The sequence below is a fragment of the Tachypleus tridentatus genome, chromosome 6 (genome assembly GCF_004210375.1).
Source record: "Tachypleus tridentatus isolate NWPU-2018 chromosome 6, ASM421037v1, whole genome shotgun sequence".
In the NCBI taxonomy this organism is placed as follows: Eukaryota; Metazoa; Arthropoda; class Merostomata; order Xiphosura; family Limulidae; genus Tachypleus; species Tachypleus tridentatus.
The window spans coordinates 62,356,137-62,377,716 of NC_134830.1; the positions used below are offsets into that span (position 1 = coordinate 62,356,137).

The 21,580-nt window shown below is 31.5% G+C and overlaps 2 long non-coding RNA genes across 2 annotated transcripts in view; one reads left to right on the forward strand and one right to left on the reverse strand.

The window, feature by feature from the left end:
- LOC143252670 (uncharacterized) overlaps positions 1-21,580 on the reverse strand; it is a 26,998-nt gene continuing 5,418 nt past the window's right edge. Inside the window, exons 3-4 of the long non-coding RNA XR_013029101.1 lie at positions 16,939-17,173; positions 1-2,202 (exon numbers count right to left, since the gene is read on the reverse strand). This is a non-coding gene — a long non-coding RNA (uncharacterized LOC143252670). The remainder of the gene's footprint in view (positions 2,203-16,938; positions 17,174-21,580) is intronic.
- The window catches only part of LOC143252669 (uncharacterized), a 19,098-nt gene continuing 14,641 nt past the window's right edge, over positions 17,124-21,580 (forward strand). The window contains exon 1 of the long non-coding RNA XR_013029100.1: positions 17,124-17,459. This is a non-coding gene — a long non-coding RNA (uncharacterized LOC143252669). The remainder of the gene's footprint in view (positions 17,460-21,580) is intronic.

A 21,580-nucleotide genomic window follows, 5' to 3' on the forward strand; every position in this document is an offset into this window, starting at 1 on the left:
GTTGTGTACTTTTATTTAAATTGATAGTTTTTATTCTAATGCCACCTCAAGTAGATCAAATATGATTGCTGTTTTTACATTTACTTAAAGCAACTAAATGTTAGATATATATATTTTTTTACTAATACAGTTAGTGCTGATTTTCCTCTGTTTCAGTAGATATAGTACTTTGTATTAGACTCTGTATAAACTTGATATAAGAGTTTGTAAGATCTCTTTGACTACACATATGAAATATAGGAATAACTATAGCAAACATAATTAAAAGCATAGACATCCACATATTTGTAATATGGTGTTTTGGAAAAATTAGACAAGGATCAGTAATAGGATGGGCCCACAAGTAAACAAAATAAACGAGAAAAGGTAGAGTGAATAAGATGAAAATAGTCACTTCTAATAACAATGTGAAGTTTTCTCTAGTGTAAGGTGTGGATGGATGCTGATTTTGAATGGAAATGTCATTAAATGAGACAGTATTTTCATTAGGACATGGCTGAATGGTGCGTCGCTTTCTGAGATTAAGTATAAGCATGTCAACAAACATAGCTGTTATAACCAAAAGATGAAGGATATATAGAAGACCACAAGTGAAGATGAAGCTTGGTTTCCACACTGTAGGGATATGACACAGTCCATTCCAAGAGTTCCATCCTGTCAGAGGTAATAGTGCAAGCATTATTCCCTCAGTCCACGAAGAAGCTATTAAAGCCATAGTTATTGGAAACTCCTGGTTAAAACTCGTAAAACGTCTATGTTTCAGCACAATCATATATTGTTGTATCACACGGACAACATAAAGTCCCCAAAATGTGAAGAAGCTTAATGAAAGCAGTCCAGAAGGTAATAGTAGACATAAATAAAGATCATTCAAAGGATCCACTTCATCAGACTTTGTCCATTTCACAGCAACGTATATGTACCATAATTCTATTGAAGAAGTAAATTTACCACAGATGGAAAAGTTCAGAAGTACTATGTTCTTTGAACTTTTGTATAATTTTTGGTGAATAATTACAATAACTTGGAGGAAATTTAGAAAAAAAGCTGTGGTTGTAATGGAGACAGCTAGTATAATAAATGTTTCCTGGTTCTGAAAGTTTTGAGGACCACTTGAGCAATTTAACCATTCCATAATTAGAAAAAAGTTTCTCACTAGTCCCTCAAGCACATAAGTGAAGAAAATTTTCGGTTTTCTACAGTCTGATACAATTCATACTTTGTGAGAGTTTCAGTATATTACACATAAGGGCTTCAATGGAAGGCTGTTTTGATAGTTTTCTTGTAACTCTGAAAATAAAACACGTTATCTTTAGTAAAAACTATATTAATGTATATATATATTGCTAGTACACCCTTGTGCAAATTAATTGAAACAAATGGTCATTTTACAATATTTTCAGCATGACGGCTGGTGTAAGCTCGCTGGACCCGCTGATTTCCTTTAATAGTCATTTTTTCACACAGACGGCGTCATTAGCTGTGTTTTGCAATACGGTCGATCTATTTTTGGGACATATGACGAAATTTTGAGGAAGATTACGTCATTCGAAATTGCGTTAGAAGGGCAAGGAGACCAGTCAAAAACAACTTCTTACCAACTCAATGAAGAAAAAACAGTATCAATGGGGTCTGAAATACAAGACCTGGACGTAAGAACAATGGAGGAAAGTGTTATTCAGTGACGAGACTCATTTCTTCGTACAGGGTCAAAGAAGTCTGCATGTTCGCAGATCTCCAGGTGAGAAACTTCGAGAATCTCATATCAATCAGTTCATAAAACATCCCTTGAAGAAGATGTTTTGGGGTTTTTTCAGCTACTATGGCGTCGAAGGCTTACATATCGTAGAAGGTATGATGCGAGGACCACAGTACATCGAAGTTTTGCAGAGAAAAGTCGTTCCAGAATTGAAAAAGAGATTTCCAGATGGATCTGGCATTTTTCAGCAAGATCTGACTCCGTGCCACACATCGAAACTTGTGAAGAATTTTATGACTACAACGCAAATAAAGGTGCTGGACTGGCCTGGAAACTCTCCGGACTTAAATCCAATTGAAAATCTTTTGGCGATTTGTAAAGAAAGACTTCGGGGAAAAGACTGTACTGCGAAAGATAAGCTAATTGAGGTGTAGTACCGCGATCCAAAAATTAGTAAAGATTGCAGTCAACTTGCGGAGTCGATGCCAAAGTGGATTAATGATCTGAAAAATAAACGTGGTCATATCATGTATTAATTTGTGAGTAATTTTTGAATTCTCAGAAATAAAACGCAAAAAAATTGAAAAATTCGTAATTTTCCGTCTTGTTTCAACTAATTTGCACAAGGGTGTATTAAATAAATACTATAATAATATGAAACACATTTTTTAATATATTATTTAATAAAGTTCAAACCATTTCTTCCTTTACCTGCAAATTAGAGGTATAACGTATTTGCCAAACCATGTCAATAATTATTAAATAGTGATTTTTATGACCAACTGATATGTTTGTGTTTGACTTTTATTTAAATGCTCTCCTTTATTTTATCCTTTTTTTTATATAAAAAAAAAAGAGTTTTAACTTCCACAGTGTCTTACTTGTTGTTTTACAATAATAAACATTAAATGACATCAGGTAGTACATCTAAATCATAACTATCTGAGATCTCTATTTCATGCTTTATTGGATCTTTTCAGTCCAGCAAGGCCAACTGGAGGAAAGGGTACTAAATAGTATTTGTAGTATCTGTATTTTATATCTGTGACAAATCTACTAAAGGTAGTTACCATCCACTTGCAAAAAGAGGGGTTGTATTTTTATTTTTCACCAGTTTTTCCCTGCACTTCCTAATTTTGCTGTGCAAATTTTCTCAGTTTTACGATCAACTTACATCAAGCATACTCAAAATCCTATTCACAGTTTCAAAAATTCCAACTTTAGGGTAAGTGGCGCCAATAACGTGTCATGCTATAACACTCATTTAACCAACGTAGAGAAAATGATAAAGTTTAGTTATTATACATATAAATAGAAAGTATATTCAAATACAAATGTTAAGACTTGCTCTGTCCTTTCAAATTCCTAGATATGCCAGTGTTATCACCTTCCTCAATTCAGAAGTACTTTTCAATCATGCCCCTCACTAGTACAGTGGTAAGTCTAAAAATTTACAATGCTATAATCAGGGGTTTGATTCCCCTCAGTGGACCCTAGCAGATGACCTGATGTGGCTTTGTTATAAGAAAACATACAAATTAGCTGCACCTTACCCTTCATCACACATCCCAATAGCTTAAAGTATGGTGAATATTTTATGGTATTACATGGATTTGAACCTGGCTCAATAGTTCAGAAAAACACATTCCTACTACGGGGCCAACCCACATCTTAAATTAAACAAAGATTTACAAATGTGTGACTGTTTGTTGGAAAGATTTTCTTGGCATGTCTTGCTTATTTATAAACCTTTTTCTGTTCACCATTACTCTGTGATTTTATGTAGTATAGACATATATATTCTATATTACAATCTTCAAAACTAAAATACTAAGAAATACTGTGTTATAGAAATATCTAGACAGTTTTATAAATAAATGATTGCAGGTATATGAAAACAAATTTAACCATTTAAAGTATGCATTTTAAAATATAATGCATATTTTCTTTCCTACATAGGTTTAAAATCATTAATTAATTAATTTTAGCCATATAATCACAATACAGTATTCTGGATTGAAATACTGTCTACCTCTGTCAAATATGCATTTATTGAGATTTTTTAATGCTTTGCCATGTTTAATGACACATCCATTTATGTAATGGGTCATTCCATGTAAATTCATCCAGATTTTGGAAAATTTTCCAGGTGGCCCCTTCAGAATGCCTTGAAATAATTCATATGTGCTCATCTACCCATATAATGAAAAATTGCCAAAGATTAGATCAATATCTCTAAGTTTCTGATTTACAGCCATGTAAAATTTAAGTAATTTTTTTTTTTTTTTTGGCGAATTTATTTTCAGGCAACTTTGGCTGCTTAAAGCTGCAAGAGTAAGGGTGGTAGAAGGCTGAAATTTGCTACATTGACTGAATTAATCTTACAAAATTCAAAAATGGTCTCAAACCAAGTTTATCTCTCTTAGGATTTGCATAGTGAGGCAATAAAATCACCTGAAAACCCAAAATTGTAAAAAACATTGGTTTATTTAATAAGCCATAGCTCTAAGACTTAATATGATACAAAGCTTTTTCAGATTTTTACCATATATTCTTACATCTCTGAATATGATCTACAAAACAAATCAGGATGGTGTTCAACCTACTTTTTGAGTTATAATTTTTTAAAGTATCCTCTGACCATAAGTTGTTTACTTGACAAAAAAACACTTCAATTCAGGTGTGTTGCTGTGTGCAAATATATCCATAAAATTATGAAATAATTTATGAATCCCATTGAAATATTCTAATCAGCCTTTACCATATATTCTTACATCTCTGAACATGATTTTCAAAAAATCAAGGTTATGAAAAATAATAAATTATCAAACTGTAAGTGTCTCTGATATGTACCATTGGGCAAAGAACCACATTCAGGGCATTCAGTTCTTTCTTGTCAATCAGGAATCAGTCCTGCAGAATTGTGTAAAGTTTTATCTACTCGAGCACTATGAAAATTGCAAAACTGTGGCAGGTATTAGGTCACATCACAGCTTTATTCCCCACTCTACCAACACATTGTATATGAGAAGGCTATCAGATGATGATGTGTACACAGTTGTAACTGTTGGTAGTAGCAGTGAAAGTGATGCTGCAGCAGCTCAAATAGGGTCTAATGACAATTATCAGCCAGGGAAATATGTGGCATGCATATATGATCATGAATGGTATGTGGGAAACATAAAAGATAGATCAGATGAACATTCCAAAGTGTTGGTGTCATTTACGAAGAAATCAAGAAATGAACTGTTCTCATGGCTTGCAAGGTCACGTAAAGATGAAAGTTGGTTTCCTTTCCAACATATTCTTTGTCTGATAAGTTCACCTACTGTGCAAGGCAGTAGTGCTTGCCACTATGTTCTAAGTCAAAGTAATCTCAACATAATCAAACTCAAATTTCAGAAATTTATTCAAGTTGTCTGAACAAAGCAATGTTTATTTGATGTTGTTAAGGCTAATTTATCGCCAAAGCAGTTTTTGAAACATTCATTGTCATGATTATTGCAGTTTTGTGTGACTATAATCTTTCTCAGTTATCCCCTGTTGTAGCACTAGTTGAGCTTTTTGTGTCTGATTTACCTTTGTATTTATTATATTATGAATCTTAAACTCAGCCATATCTGCATAACTGTAATGCATACACAATATATTTGCATTGCCATGTGATATAACTAGTTATGCCAATAAACTTGTTCAGAAATGAATTAATTCTTTCTTGTTTCTTACAACTTCATCATTTAACACTGTGAAAGACTGGTTAGAATATTTCAGTGGGATTCATAAAATTCTGACAGGTATTTTTCAAAATTGTATGGATATATTTGCACACAGTAACACACCTGAACTGAATTTTTTTAAACTAACAAATGTATGGTTAGTGGATACTTTAAAAAATTATAACTCAAAAAGTAGGTTGAACACCATCCTGATTTTTTTTGTAGATCTTATTCAGTGATGTAAGAATATATGGTAAAAATCTGAAAAGGCTGCATGATTGGTGACATGGTCAAACTGTGGCCTGAAGTAGGGCTATTTTTAGCTAAATCATAAAAAGTTGCATGCAGCTAAATTTTTTTACAGATCTAACAGACTTTTAATTACAACAATTGTTGATTTATCAATTGATATGTTATAGGAAAGTAGAAAACAAAATTCAGCTTTGTATCATATTGAGTCTTAGAGCTATGGCTTATTACATAAACCAATGTTTTTTATGATTTTGTGTTTTCAAGTGATTTTACAGCCTCACTATGCAAATCCTAAGAGAGATAAACTTGGTGTGAGACCGTTTTTGAATTCTGTGAGATTAATTCAGTCAGTGCAGCAAATTTCAGCCTTCTACCACCATTACTCTTGCAGCTTTAAGCAGCCAAAGTTGCCCGAAAATGAATTTGCCAAAATTAACAAAAAAATTAACTAAATTTTACAGGGCTGTAAATCAGAAACTTAGAGATACTGATCTAATCTTTGGCAGTTTTTCATTAGATGAGCACGTGTGAATTTTTTCAAGGCATTCTGTAGGGGTCACCTGCAGCCCCTGGATGATTTGACATGGAATGACCCTAATATATATATGTATATTAATAATTCACTACATGTTACAAACTCATAGGTGTTTTATTTTTAGAACTGAGTTGCGAATAAGCATTAGTGTTACAAATGTCTTTTTTTTTTCCTGACTCATTTAATTGTTAAATATATAATTTCAATATAGTTTGTTGGAAAAATTGTTCATTACTTATAAAAAAAAAATTATCTTAAGCAATTTTTACTGTTGAATTAACGAGGTTTTAGTTATTTTATTCTACATTTATGATGCATTAACTGAGTATTATTAGGTTCTTTTAGCACATAACATAGGTGAAGCTATACATTTATACCAGAATTTGTTTGAAATTGTTTCCTACACTCATCCCTTGATGAGTCAGTGGTAAATTTGCAAATTTACATATCTAAAACCTGGAGTTTAAAAATTACTGTCTTAAGTTTTTATATTTCAGAAATTAGTGAAATGCTACCTGCTAGTATATAGAATAAAAAGAGCCAGCTTCTACAACTGAAATGAGAAATAGAATGAAGGGTGGCTGGCTGAACCTGATTATAAGGCTAAAAAAAGTAAAAGAATTGAAGCTCTTTGGAAAATGAGTTTGTCCAAGCTGTGAGTCCAGATGTGTAGGACCTTTATAATCATATAACTGCTGAACTGCTAATGCAGAGAGAGAATGGAAAAAAGAATGATAATTATTACTTGGCCACTGAAAGGAAAAATGCCTAGCACAGGCTTCAAGACTACTGTCATACAAAAAAAAAAAGATGAACAGTACAACTTTTATGACTACTATTAAAATAATGAGCAGTAATTGCAGGGTTGGCAAAGCATATTTACATTTCCATAATAAGTAAAATGAATGAAAACTTTTGGGTATATAAAATGAAACAAAGAAGGTTGTCAAAAAGTTTCATATGAAACTGACACAGTTTACACTGGTCCTCCTCGAAATTATGAAGATACTATTTGGAAGAATAGGAAAATGTTTAGGCTTCAAAATTATTACATTGTCATCGTTTTACAGAAAACAATATCCCAATTGTCTACCACAGTTGCTTCAGCAGGATTCAGCATAGCTGTAAATGTGTTATTGCTAAAACATTAACCAGCTTATTAAAACACGAGAACTTCATGATTAAACTATTAAATTTGTTTTGGGTGACAGTGTTGATTTCACATTTCAATGTCGGCTTTGGTTTTGCAGCAAGTGTAAGGAAAGAAATAAATTTTCTTTGGTTTGATGAAATGATGTAAAAACTGTTTACCAGAAAATTGGGGTAAAATCAAAGAGTTGAATGAAGATATGCATTGGAAAACTGAAATAAATATTTCTGAACTGTTTATTAAAGGCTGAGGAACATGTCTATGACAAACGTCTTCAGTTAAGTGAAATTTAATCTTGGGATGGCATATTGATGTGTATCAAAATGAAGATCAGAATGCACTATATTCCTGATCTATGTCAGTCTTATTACAGATACTGTATTTAGCAAAACATCACTTTATAAGAATAATGTTAGTAGTAGTAGTAGGCCAATGAATCCTAGTAGTTGTGACTGACCACCATAAGAATGAGAGATGCTGTTTATGTATTCATTACCAAATTAAGAAACCATCTTCCTCTTATGAATTATGATGCAACTTGTCATTTGTACAGATGGACCATCATCTGAGTTTAAAAATTGACAAAAATGAAGAAGTTACAGGGGAAACATTTTGCTACTCCTCATGCCAGAGGGCTGGTAATTGCAATAGGATGCACCAGAGTCTATTGTCAAAATCAAAGGTAATGAATAAATAAGTAGATGCAATTATCAGTCAAACTACAAAGGACATTTTGATGATATGTGACAAGAGTGTTTACTTACCTGATCAAGATATAACCTGTTACACTGATTAAGAAACTTCTTGGGGTTATTTCAAGGAAGTTAATGAAATTAATTAAGATACATGTCATTGAACACATTAATAGATATCTGAAGCTGTAAAAAATGGAAAAAAACAATGATGTTTTTACTACAAAATCTTATGCCAAATGATGATAATGTTGATATGCAAGTGAATGCAATAATGGACAATTGGGGATTTGTCTAGCATGTTAAAAGACCTCCTGGAGATCTTATTAGTGTTGTTGGTGATGATGTCCAACTTCCTCTTCCACTTTGTCCTATAGCTGGTGGTCATACCCAGTCAAATTGTAATGCCTCTTAATGAGGAGAAACCCACTTGAAATAAAAATGTATATCAGAATGGCTGGTACATTAACTAATAATTCCTGAGATACAAATTTAATGCTTTTCAAATTAATTTCAGTACCTGTACCAGCAGAATGAATATTGGTGTATACCTTAAGTCTTGCAGAGTATAATGACTTTTTTTTGCATTTAAGTACTGGAAGAAAGGGTACTAAATAGTATTTGTAGTATCTGTATTTTATATCTGTGACAAATCTACTAAAGGTAGTTACCATCCACTTGCAAAAAGAGGAGGTTGTATTTTTATTTTTCACCAGTTTTTCCCTGCACTTCCTAATTTTGCTGTGCAAATTTTCTCAGTTTTACGATCAACTTACATCAAGCATACTCAAAATCCTATTCACAGTTTCAAAAATTCCAACTTTAGGGTAAGTGGCGCCAATAACGTGTCATGCTATAACACTCATTTAACCAACGTAGAGAAAATGATAAAGTTTAGTTATTATACATATAAATAGAAAGTATATTCAAATACAAATGTTAAGACTTGCTCTGTCCTTTCAAATTCCTAGATATGCCAGTGTTATCACCTTCCTCAATTCAGAAGTACTTTTCAATCATGCCCCTCACTAGTACAGTGGTAAGTCTAAAAATTTACAATGCAAAAATCAGGGGTTTGATTCCCCTCAGTGGACCCTAGCAGATGACCTGATGTGGCTTTGTTATAAGAAAACATACAAATTAGCTGCACCTTACCCTTCATCACACATCTCAATAGCTTAAAGTATGGTGAATATTTTATGGTATTACATGGATTTGAACCTGGCTCAATAGTTCAGAAATTCACATTCCTACTACGGGGCCAACCCACATCTTAAATTAAACAAAGCTTTACAAATGTGTGACTGTTTGTTGGAAAGATTTTCTTGGCATGTTTTGCTTATTTATAAACCTTTTTCTGTTCACCATTACTCTGTGATTTTATGTAGTATAGACATATATATTCTATATTACAATCTTCAAAACTAAAATACTAAGAAATACTGTGTTATAGAAATATCTAGACAGTTTTATAAATAAATGATTGCAGGTATATGAAAACAAATTTAACCATTTAAAGTATGCATTTTAAAATATAATGCATATTTTCTTTCCTATATAGGTTTAAAACCATGAATTAATTAATTTTAGCCATATAATCACAATACAGTATTCTGGATTGAAATACTGTCTACCTCTGTCAAATATGCATTTATTGAGATTTTTTAATGCTTTGCCATGTTTAATGACACATCCATTTATGTAATGGGTCATTCCATGTAAATTCATCCAGATTTTGGAAAATTTTCCAGGTGACCCCTTCAGAATGCCTTGAAAAAATTCATATGTACGCATCGACCCATATAATGAAAAATTGCCAAAGATTAGATCAATATCTCTAAGTTTCTGATTTACAGCCATGTAAAATTTAAGTAATTTTTTTTTTTATTTTTGGCGAATTTATTTTCAGGCAACTTTGGCTGCTTAAAGCTGCAAGAGTAATGGTGGTAGAAGGCTGAAATTTGCTACATTGACTGAATTAATCTTACAAAATTCAAAAATGGTCTCAAACCAAGTTTATCTCTCTTAGGATTTGCATAGTGAGGCAATAAAATCACCTGAAAACCCAAAATTGTAAAAAACATTGGTTTATTTAATAAGCCATAGCTCTAAGACTTAATATGATACAAAGCTTTTTCAGATTTTTACCATATATTCTTACATCTCTGAATATGATTTACAAAACAAATCAGGATAGTGTTCAACCTACTTTTTTGAGTTATAATTTTTTAAAGTATCCTCTGACCATAAGTTGTTTACTTGACAAAAAAACACTTCAATTCAGATGTGTTGCTGTGTGCAAATATATCCATAAAATTATGAAATAATTTATGAATCCCATTGAAATATTCTAATCAGCCTTTACCATATATTCTTACATCTCTGAACATGATTTTCAAAAAATCAAGGTTATGAAAAATAATAAATTATCAAACTGTAAGTGTCTCTGATATGTACCATTGGGCAAAGGACCACATTCAGGGCATTCAGTTCTTTCTTGTCAATCAGGAATCAGTCATGCAGAATTGTGTAAAGTTTGATCTACTTGAGCACTATGAACAATACAAAACTGTGGCAGGTATTAGGTCACATCATAACTTTATTCCCCACTCTACCAACAAATTGTATATGAGAAGGCTATCAGATGATGATGTGTACACAGTTGTAACTGTTGGTAGTAGCAGTGAAAGGGATGCTGCAGCAGCTCAAATAGGGTCTAATGATAACAATGACAATTATCAGCCAGGGAAATATGTGGCATGCATATACGATCATGAATGGTATGTGGGAAACATAAAAGATAGATCAGATGAACATTCCAAAGTGTTGGTGTCATTTACGAAGAAATCAAGAAATGAACTGTTCTCATGGCTTGCAAGGTCACGTAAAGATGAAAGCTGGTTTCCTTTCCAACATATTCTTTGTCTGATAAGTTCACCTACTGTGCAAGGCAGTAGTGCTTGCCACTATGTTCTAAGTCAAAATAATCTCAACATAATCAAACTCAAATTTCAGAAATTTATTTAAGCTGTCTGAACAAAGCAATGTTTATTTGATGTTGTTAAGGCTAATTTATTGCCAAAGCAGTTTTTGAAACATTCATTGTCATGATTATTGCAGTTTTGTGTGACTATAATCTTTCTCAGTTATCCCCTGTTGTAGCACCAGTTGAGCTTTTTTGTGTCTGATTTACCTTTGTATTTATTATATTATGAATCTTAAACTCAGCCATATCTGCATAACTGTAATGCATACACAATATATTTGCATTGCCATGTGATCTAACTAGTTATGCCAATAAACTTGTACAGAAATGAATTAATTCTTTCTTGTTTCTTACAACTTCATCATTTAACATTGTGAAAGACTGGTTAGAATATTTCAGTGGGATTCATAAAATTCTGACAGGTATTTTTCAAAATTGTATGGATATATTTGCACACAGTAACACACCTGAACTGAATTTTTTTAAACTAACAAATGTATGGTTAGTGGACACTTTAAAAAATTATAACTCAAAAAGTAGGTTGAACACCATCCTGATTTTTTTTGTAGATCATATTCAGTGATGTAAGAATATATGGTAAAAATCTGAAAAGGCTGCATGACTGGTGACATGGTCAAACTGTGGCCTGAAGTAGGGCTATTTTTAGCTAAATCATAAAAAGTTGCATGCAGCTAAATTTTTTTACAGATCTAACAGACTTTTAATTACAACAATTGCTGATTTATCAACTGATATGTTATAGGAAAGTAGAAAACAAAATTCAGCTTTGTATCATATTGAGTCTTAGAGCTATGGCTTATTACATAAACCAATGTTTTTTATGATTTTGTGTTTTCAGGTGATTTTACAGCCTCACTATGCAAATCCTAAGAGAGATAAACTTGGTGTGAGACCATTTTTGAATTCTGTGAGATTAATTCAGTCAGTGCAGCAAATTTCAGCCTTCTACCACCATTACTCTTGCAGCTTTAAGCAGCCAAAGTTGCCCGAAAATGAATTTGCCAAAATTAACAAAAAAATTAACTAAATTTTACAGGGCTGTAAATCAGAAACTATTAGAGATACTGATCTAATCTTTGGCAGTTTTTCATTAGATGAGCACGTGTGAATTTTTTCAAGGCATTCTGTAGGGGTCACCTGCAGCCCCTGGATGATTTGACATGGAATGACCCTAATATATATATGTATATTAATAATTCACTACATGTTACAAATTCATAGGTGTTTTATTTTTAGAACTGAGTTGCGAATAAGCATTAGTGTTACAAATGTCTTTTTTTTTCCTGACTCATTTAATTGTTAAATATATAATTTCAATATAGTTTGTTGGAAAAATTGTTCATTACTTATAAAAAAAAAATTATCTTAAGCAATTTTTACTGTTGAATTAACAAGGTTTTAGTTATTTTATTCTACATTTATGATGCATTAACTGAGTATTATTAGGTTCTTTTAGCACATAACATAGGTGAAGCTATACATTTATACCAGAATTTGTTTGAAATTGTTTCCTACACTCATCCCTTGATGAGTCAGTGGTAAATTTGCAAATTTACATATCTAAAATCTGGAGTTTAAAAATTACTGTCTTAAGTTTTTATATTTCAGAAATTTGTGAAATGCTACCTGCTAGTATATAGAATAAAAAGAGCCAGCTTCTACAACTGAAATGAGAAATAGAATGAAGGGTGGCTGGCTGAACCTGATTATAAGGCTAAAAAAAGTAAAAGAATTGAAGCTCTTTGGAAAATGAGTTTGTCCAAGCTGTGAGTCCAGATGTGTAGGACCTTTATAATCATATAACTGCTGAACTGCTAATGCAGAGAGAGAATGGAAAAAAAGAATGATAATTATTACTTGGCCACTGAAAGGAAAAATGCCTAGCACAGGCTTCAAGACTACTGTCATACAAAAAAAAAAAGATGAACAGTACAACTTTTATGACTACTATTAAAATAATGAGCAGTAATTGCAGGGTTGGCAAAGCATATTGACATTTCCATAATAAGTAAAATGAATGAAAACTTTTGGGTATATAAAATGAAACAAAGAAGGTTGTCAAAAAGTTTCATATGAAACTGACACAGTTTACACTGGTCCTCCTCGAAATTATGAAGATACTATTTGGAAGAATAGGAAAATGTTTAGGCTTCAAAATTATTACATTGTCATCGTTTTACAGAAAACAATATCCCAATTGTCTACCACAGTTGCTTCAGCAGGATTCAGCATAGCTGTAAATGTGTTATTGCTAAAACATTAACCAGCTTATTAAAACACGAGAACTTCATGATTAAACTATTAAATTTGTTTTGGGTGACAGTGTTGATTTCACATTTCAATGTCGGCTTTGGTTTTGCAGCAAGTGTAAGGAAAGAAATAAATTTTCTTTGGTTTGATGAAATGATGTAAAAACTGTTTACCAGAAAATTGGGGTAAAATCAAAGAGTTGAATGAAGATATGCATTGGAAAACTGAAATAAATATTTCTGAACTGTTTATTAAAGGCTGAGGAACATGTCTATGACAAACATCTTCAGTTAAGTGAAATTTAATCTTGGGATGGCATATTGATGTGTATCAAAATGAAGATCAGAATGCACTATATTCCTGATCTATGTCAGTCTTATTACAGATACTGTATTTAGCAAAACATCACTTTATAAGAATAATGTTAGTAGTAGTAGTAGGCCAATGAATCCTAGTAGTTGTGACTGACCACCATAAGAATGAGAGATGCTGTTTATGTATTCATTACCAAATTAAGAAACCATCTTCCTCTTATGAATTATGATGCAACTTGTCATTTGTACAGATGGACCATCATCTGAGTTTAAAAATTGACAAAAATGAAGAAGTTACAGGGGAAACATTTTGCTACTCATGCCAGAGGGCTGGTAATTGCAATAGGATGCACCAGAGTCTATTGTCAAAATCAAAGGTAATGAATAAATAAGTAGATGCAATTATCAGTCAAACTACAAAGGACATTTTGATGATATGTGACAAGAGTGTTTACTTACCTGATCAAGATATAACCTGTTACACTGATTAAGAAACTTCTTGGGGTTATTTCAAGGAAGTTAATGAAATTAATTAAGATACATGTCATTGAACACATTAATAGATATCTGAAGCTGTAAAAAATGGAAAAAAACAATGATGTTTTTACTACAAAATCTTATGCCAAATGATGATAATGTTGATATGCAAGTGAATGCAATAATGGACAATTGGGGATTTGTCTAGCATGTTAAAAGACCTCCTGGAGATCTTATTAGTGTTGTTGGTGATGATGTCCAACTTCCTCTTCCACTTTGTCCTATAGCTGGTGGTCATACCCAGTCAAATTGTAATGCCTCTTAATGAGGAGAAACCCACTTGAAATAAAAATGTATATCAGAATGGCTGGTACATTAACTAATAATTCCTGAGATACAAATTTAATGCTTTTCAAATTAATTTTAGTACCTGTACCAGCAGAATGAATATTGGTGTATACCTTAAGTCTTGCAGAGTATAATGACTTTTTTTGCATTTAAGTACTTGTTAAATGTTATCTACATTGTTGTTAATTATATCACACTTAGCTTGTTTTGCAAAGAACTTTTCATATTTTTTGAGTGCTTTATTAAATAGTAAGCTTACACTTGTTTGGTAATGTCACTGTATTGCCAGTTATTAAGTAACTTTGGATCAAACTATAATATAAACATATTTTGATTTCAGGGTACTTTCTGATTAGTTAAAACATATGTTTTTAGTCAAAGAAATATCATCTACCTCTGCAGTACACAAAAAATGATATTCTCTTAAGTTATTTGGATGTTTCAGTTTAATAAAAGTTACATTTAATACCTCTTATTGTAACTTCTTTTTTCTTTTCCTTTCACTTAGGGAGCACTTCTCCTTGTAGGAATATGTTAATGGTGTAACATATATCCCAAGATGTTAGGTGTGGTACAATGGACAAAAATTTAACACACATATATATATGGGTTATAGTGAATTTACAAGCATGTGACAGTACAATACTGCTACTGACAGTTTTATGGCTAGAGGTTTATGTCACAGTCCAGAAAGGATATTCACAATTCACATAATGAGGTTACAAAACAGTATAGAGACAAAGTACCCAATATTTAAATAGGAACTTTCAGGGTTCTCCATGGAAGAAAATAAACAAACGAAAATGTTTAATAATATAGTAACAGCTTTTTACACAAGATAAGCTAATATTGAACAGTAGCTTTACTTTCAGGCTGAAAGTTAATCTACAAAAGAGAACCTTCCAACTCTAATAGCCATTAGAGTGAAGCTGAGCATGTTTTCTGGTACCATTAATGAGATAATAATAAAAGATTTGAAGCTGGTGAATGCTCAAAAGCCAAAACGTCAGATGATTCCAGATGTACCTTAAAATAAGTTGGTATTTTACTGAAAAACATGGGTGAAAAAAACTGGCATCACAACATTTGCATTTGACTACAAGGTCATTTGATGCTTAAATGTGCTGTGTTGTGGAACAGTAAATAATTATGACCATAAAATTGAGCATGATTGATGATGGAAGATGTTACAACTAACCCTGAGTAATATATGTATTCAGTTTTAGAGTTATTATTTCTCCAAGGTTTATGATAAATAGATAAGATTTAAGAGCAATGGGTAAAAAACTTTCATGATGTAAAAATTTAAATTGGTTTCATTTTTTACTTTATTTAATATTTGAAAGAATTTGTCAACCTTAATCATTTTATTTTCATGATCTTTTAAAACTATTAGCTTGGTTTAACCTGAAATATCTTATAAAGCATTTGTATTGTTTGATAGTTTCACAAGAGGGAAGTTTTGATGCCACATGATGGATGTGGCTTGGTTATTGGAACCTTGAAAGCTTGGGAACCAATTTGAGCATAAAAAAAACATAAATTAGACTAGTAGAGCACAGATGATGATTGATTTTTAAGGTTTATGATTTCTTTTAGATTTTCCAAGAAAGAAATTTGTGTGCTGCTATAAAAATCTTCAGTTATTAGTGAAACACTCAAGTTATACATTTTTCTAGACCTTGTTGTTTACAAATGTATACTTTTTTTTTTTACTATATACATGTATAATGAGAGTACAAAAACTGGAATAGATTTCCATAGTTGTTTTTTTATATTTTGCATTGATTTTCATTTAATTATTTTCCTGAGGATAGCAATTTCATTAAATTAAATTTAGGAAAAAAAAATAGCTAGGAAGAAATGTCAGAGGTAATAAAGATAATACAATATTAATAATTTGTCCTTCATTTATCACAAATTTAGTTCAGTAAAATGTATTGGTTATATGTTTATAATTGCATAAATTCAACTAACCAGGCACTAGTTGATTCACTTTTGGGAACTGACTGGTAGGTAAGTATTAATTTCACTTTGAGGCATAAATTTTTAGATGTTTTTAAATATTAATTTCAAACTTTTCAAACTATAATATTTAAACACAGATCTGAATTTTACTTCACATAACTGAATTCAGAAGTAAAGAGTTCAAAGTCTAGAATGTAATACACATACAAATAGTAAATAAATTATAATTCATTCCACACCAAAATTTTCACTGCTTGCAGTGTAAATGTGTTTTATAAGAAGAACAGTGTATGTAGTTTCATTATTTCATGTCAAAAAAAAGTTAATGAGGGAAAACACTTGCATGATGTAGTAGTTTGTTACATAAAATGTTTCTTAAAATAATTAGGAATTAGGGTTTATGTTAGCTAAAAAGTAACCATATTTTTTATCAGGAACATATTAGCTGAATTATGTAGAGAAAGTTTTTAATAAAATAATTATGTAGAAAAAATCATGCATTTCCTCATGCTGTGATGACAACATCTTACCTGTGTTTCACTTTGGACTCTTCCTGATCTGGTAAAAACTTTGAGAATGGTGAAAGATTCACACATAACCTCTTCCCAAACTCTATCTAGAAACAGAACTTTTGTTTTATATCCATTTAAGCTGTGTGTGTGTGTGTGTGTGTATAGAGAAGAGTAAGAACCAATCAGGAAACAGGATGACTTAGCTTCTAGTATTGATTTGTAATTCTGGAAGAGTCACACAACTACTTGACCACTGTTGGAGAGAAAGAACCAATCAGAGGCTAGAATGAGTAAGCTTATTGATTTACCATTTGGTGAGAGATTCAGATAACAACTGACTTGGATTGACTTAGGATATATGTATGAATCATATTATTGAGTGAACAGCTGTCTAACTTTTGTAAGGTTTCCAGGTGTTAGAGACAGAATGGCTCCATGCAGCTGGTGGTGTGGGAGGGTAGTACTTCATTGTGTTACTCCTGCTCTAAATATACTCTACCCCAACATGGCTCGCTTAAATTACATTGGAAAATAAAAATGTAATAACTTCTCATATATTTTTTTGCTTTTAAGTTTCAAATCTTTTGTAAAAAGCCATACAAAAATAAGAAAAAAATGTTTAGAAAAACTTCAATACGAAAAAAATTCTCCAATATCTTTGTTATATTAACTCTTGTTCAAGCTTTATTTGAACATTTCATAATTGATCTGTTGCTTGAAGTAGTATAAAATAATAATATTGTTTGTGTGTGTATCCTTCGAGATTGTGAAGTGATTTTTTTCCTATGAATTTAAAAGTGTTATTGGGATAAAAACAAAACTTTTGTATTTAGCTATTTAATTATTATACATATACATGTAAATGTAAATTTATAGATATATCTTTATATTTTGAGACTGTTTACTTTTCATTTCTTTGTTGTAGGTGATTTTATGTAGCTAAATTTTAATAATTTGATCTTTTGAAAACTGCCATTTGTATCTACCAGTTTTTTGTTTTTATTTACTTTCAGATGTCAAAATCCTTTTTTTTATGCCACTTTCACATGATTGAGAAACTGTTTTTTATTCATCATTTTGTTTCATATGTTTAGTTTCAGGAAGGTTTTTGTCATTTTGTTTCACATATTTAGTTTCAGGAAGGTTCTTGTCATTTTGTTTCATACGTTTAGTTTCAGGAAGGTTCTTGTCATTTTGTTTCATATTTAGTTTCAGGAAGGTTCTTGTCATTTTGTTTCATACGTTTAGTTTCAGGAAGGTTCTTGTCATTTTGTTTCATACGTTTAGTTTCTGGAAGGTTCTTGGCATTATTATCCTTTTCATTTTGACTTCTTTGCTTTTTAATTAGGTATTTCTTAAACCTCCTGGCATGATTTGTTTTAATGTGACCATATCTACTCTTTTGAGCTGATATAATTCTGTTTCTGCTCCAAATATTGAGCTCTGTGATACACAGGAAATTGGTCAGTATAGATACCACGACTGCCTAACTTTGTTAGAAAGGGGGCGTGGTGGTAAAAAATATTTTTAAGATATATCAGAGTCCATGTAGATATTCCTAGATATTTATTCAGCATCTTTCTTGATACTTAAAATACTTATCCAGCATTTTTTCTGGGTCTTATTTTCAAGTTATGTGAAAACATCTCTCTTGCTTTTTCTGCAACAGAAATCTACTTTATCAGAGAACTATAATGTAGTTTATCAAATTTAGGAAAATAAACAAAGTTGTATGACAACTAGTTTTGACTTTCATTTAAGTAACCTCTTTAAACAGACCATTATTCTTGGAAAGTGCAATGTCACAAGGTGAAACAACTATCCAAAATTAGTTGTAAACGATACCACTTTTCCTTAGTTTTTTTGAACTCCATAAATTTGTAACTTGAATGTAAAGTTATAATACATACATACAAATTAAACCAACTGTGTTTGAAAAGTACTTTCTCAAAACACCACTGCAAAAAATACGAAAGTTTATTAACTTAACCTGTGTAAGTAATTTCCCATTACCACAGTCAGTTTTATACAAAGATCATTGTGCACGTGGAAATGTTGATGTCGTTACAACCCATGTTGTTACCTCCAGCCATTCAATATTTAGCAACAACGTCTTTTGAAAATAGCCTTACAGTGTAGTTCCACTGCAAAATTGACTATTGAGGTTGTCATGTCCAAAGCACAATATTGCTCATTGCTTGCTCTCTATAAACCATGTATGAAAATAAGTTTCAGAGTGGCCATTTTGATAACCTAATTATACAGATATTCAGAAGTACTACATATGATAACTATCAGTATGTCTTCATATGAATTAGCATGAAAACAACTTGTGTACACATAACTTTTTTCACTTTTCCAAATGAAGATTCTTCTTCATTATGTTGGTTTGTGGGACAACTGAATGGCTTTTCACTCTGCACTTTGTATTTATGGATTTTTAACTCTAACAAGATTTCATACTATTTTTTAAAGTGGCTGTAACTTGTTACAGATTTCTTTCTGAATGGCCCTAGTGCTCCAAGTTTAATCATATTCCTGTGTTTTTCAATGCCATCAAGTAAAAGAGATATTCTCATCTTAGAAATTCTTTACACCTCAGCTGAGCAAATCTTTATAATACGAGTTTATGAATATCTTGCATTAAAAGCAATCAATTTTCTGTGGCACCACACAGCTTACAAAATGTCAAAATGCAGTTTTGATACATTCTGTTCCACTGCAACTTTATATTAACTGTGTTTTTTTTATGTCACTGACATATTCAAAATCATTATAATATTCAACCCTATTTTTGTTTTGCATTTTGAAATGTTTACTTTGTGCAAGATGGTAAATGTGGCATAGCATATAAAATCAAAATTATTTTATGTTTTTTTCAAAACTCCTATTAAGTGAAATATTAAGGCATAGATTATTGTTTCTAAGATATTTATGCTTAGTATATACTAATTCCTCAGTTGAAAAGCACTCATATAACAATTTGCTGTCCAAAACATTGTGCAAAATATTCTATAGCTGGAAGTTATTTTTGAGCAATGATAATTAGAAATAAATATATTACTAAATATCCATTAACACCACATATGTATTTTCACAAAAATAAATGTCCCAAATTCTGTTACTAACTTTAAAAAATCAAGTTATAAAGGATAAAACCATTGACATACCTCTTATTAATCCAAGTTATAGAGTTTGTATGTCATTAATAGCTCCAATTCAAATGCAGTGAAATATTAAATATGTATGAAGGCTAAAACATAACTAGGATAATTTTTTTAAACATGAGATTCATTAGTTTCAGTAGCCAATTAGTAGTTACTTGTAATTAGTATTTACTTGTATTACTTGTATACTACTAACATTAGTAGTTACTTGAATTTACAGATGTACATAGAAAATACTGTATACATTACATTACAGAAAAGACATTATTCAAAATACAGTCACCAGTTAGTGAAACAAAACTAAGTCCCAAACATTTTACGAAATCTATTTTGAAAGTTAATCTTAACAAACATGCTATCAGAGAAGAAAGTTATTTCAAAGGTAAAATATATAAAACTGGTAATTTTTTACACATAAATAACTAAATATGATGACTACTAGGGGTAGAAATATTCTAAATTTTCAGCAGGATACATGTCTTGCTGGACAGTGAAACTTGCCAGACATTTGAAATTTTAGCAAATTGTCACCGTACATTACCAAAAACAAGAAATCAAGTACATACAATTATTATATAAAACAGAATCATTTTATTTATGGCACTGAAACATTATTTCAAAGCAAGTGGCAATAAGCCTTGTATCCATGCAAAATGACACATCAATCAAACTCGTAGATTTAGTCATCCAGCACTAAGACATCAGCTGATGTAGACTCAGTATCTCTATTGTCTCTATATGTGTGAGTTCCATGTGGACTCACAAATCGTCTGGTTTTTTTACTGTCCTTCCACCAGGATTCTACAGACTTGCATAGTAATCATATGCTTGTAAGATCACAGGTCTTATTCTTAGCTAATTTTATTGTCATCAAGTCATTAAGAGAATCATTTATTAGTTTGGACTGCCAGTCATCCTTAATTACTGCCATCTGGGAAAATCCACGTTCTGGTTCAGCAGATGACATGGAAATCACCTGCATGAGACATACCAAGGCAAACAATGTTAATCCAGGGAAAGGTTTACCATCCTCAACAGTAATTTGACTTAACATGTGGGTCCACAATCCACTTGCACTACTAGCTAGGGACTCATCTGATTTGGCAAGTCTTGTGGCTTGCAATCTGTGAATAACACAGTGGATCCCTGTCAAATAAGGTTTTTGCACCTTCAGTCTGTTGACAAATCCTTTATTTGTGCCAAAATTGACAGCTGCCCCATCAGCTGTCAGGCATACAATTGATTCAAGCCAGTTGAGAAACTTGCCATATATGGACAATGTTGCAAGTACAAAAAATTAGTACCCAATATTAATTACTTTCTGTAAAAAAAAAAATGTAAATTTGTACTTTGGAAAATTAAATTGCTCCATTATCTATTACGCTAGTTGTGTTAGGTTAAGCTCCAATTCTGTCAGTGGTAAATATATGGTTCTTCTTGGTTTAAATCAATTGAAAAATGCTTGAGTTTTCACTGATGTATATTAATAATGA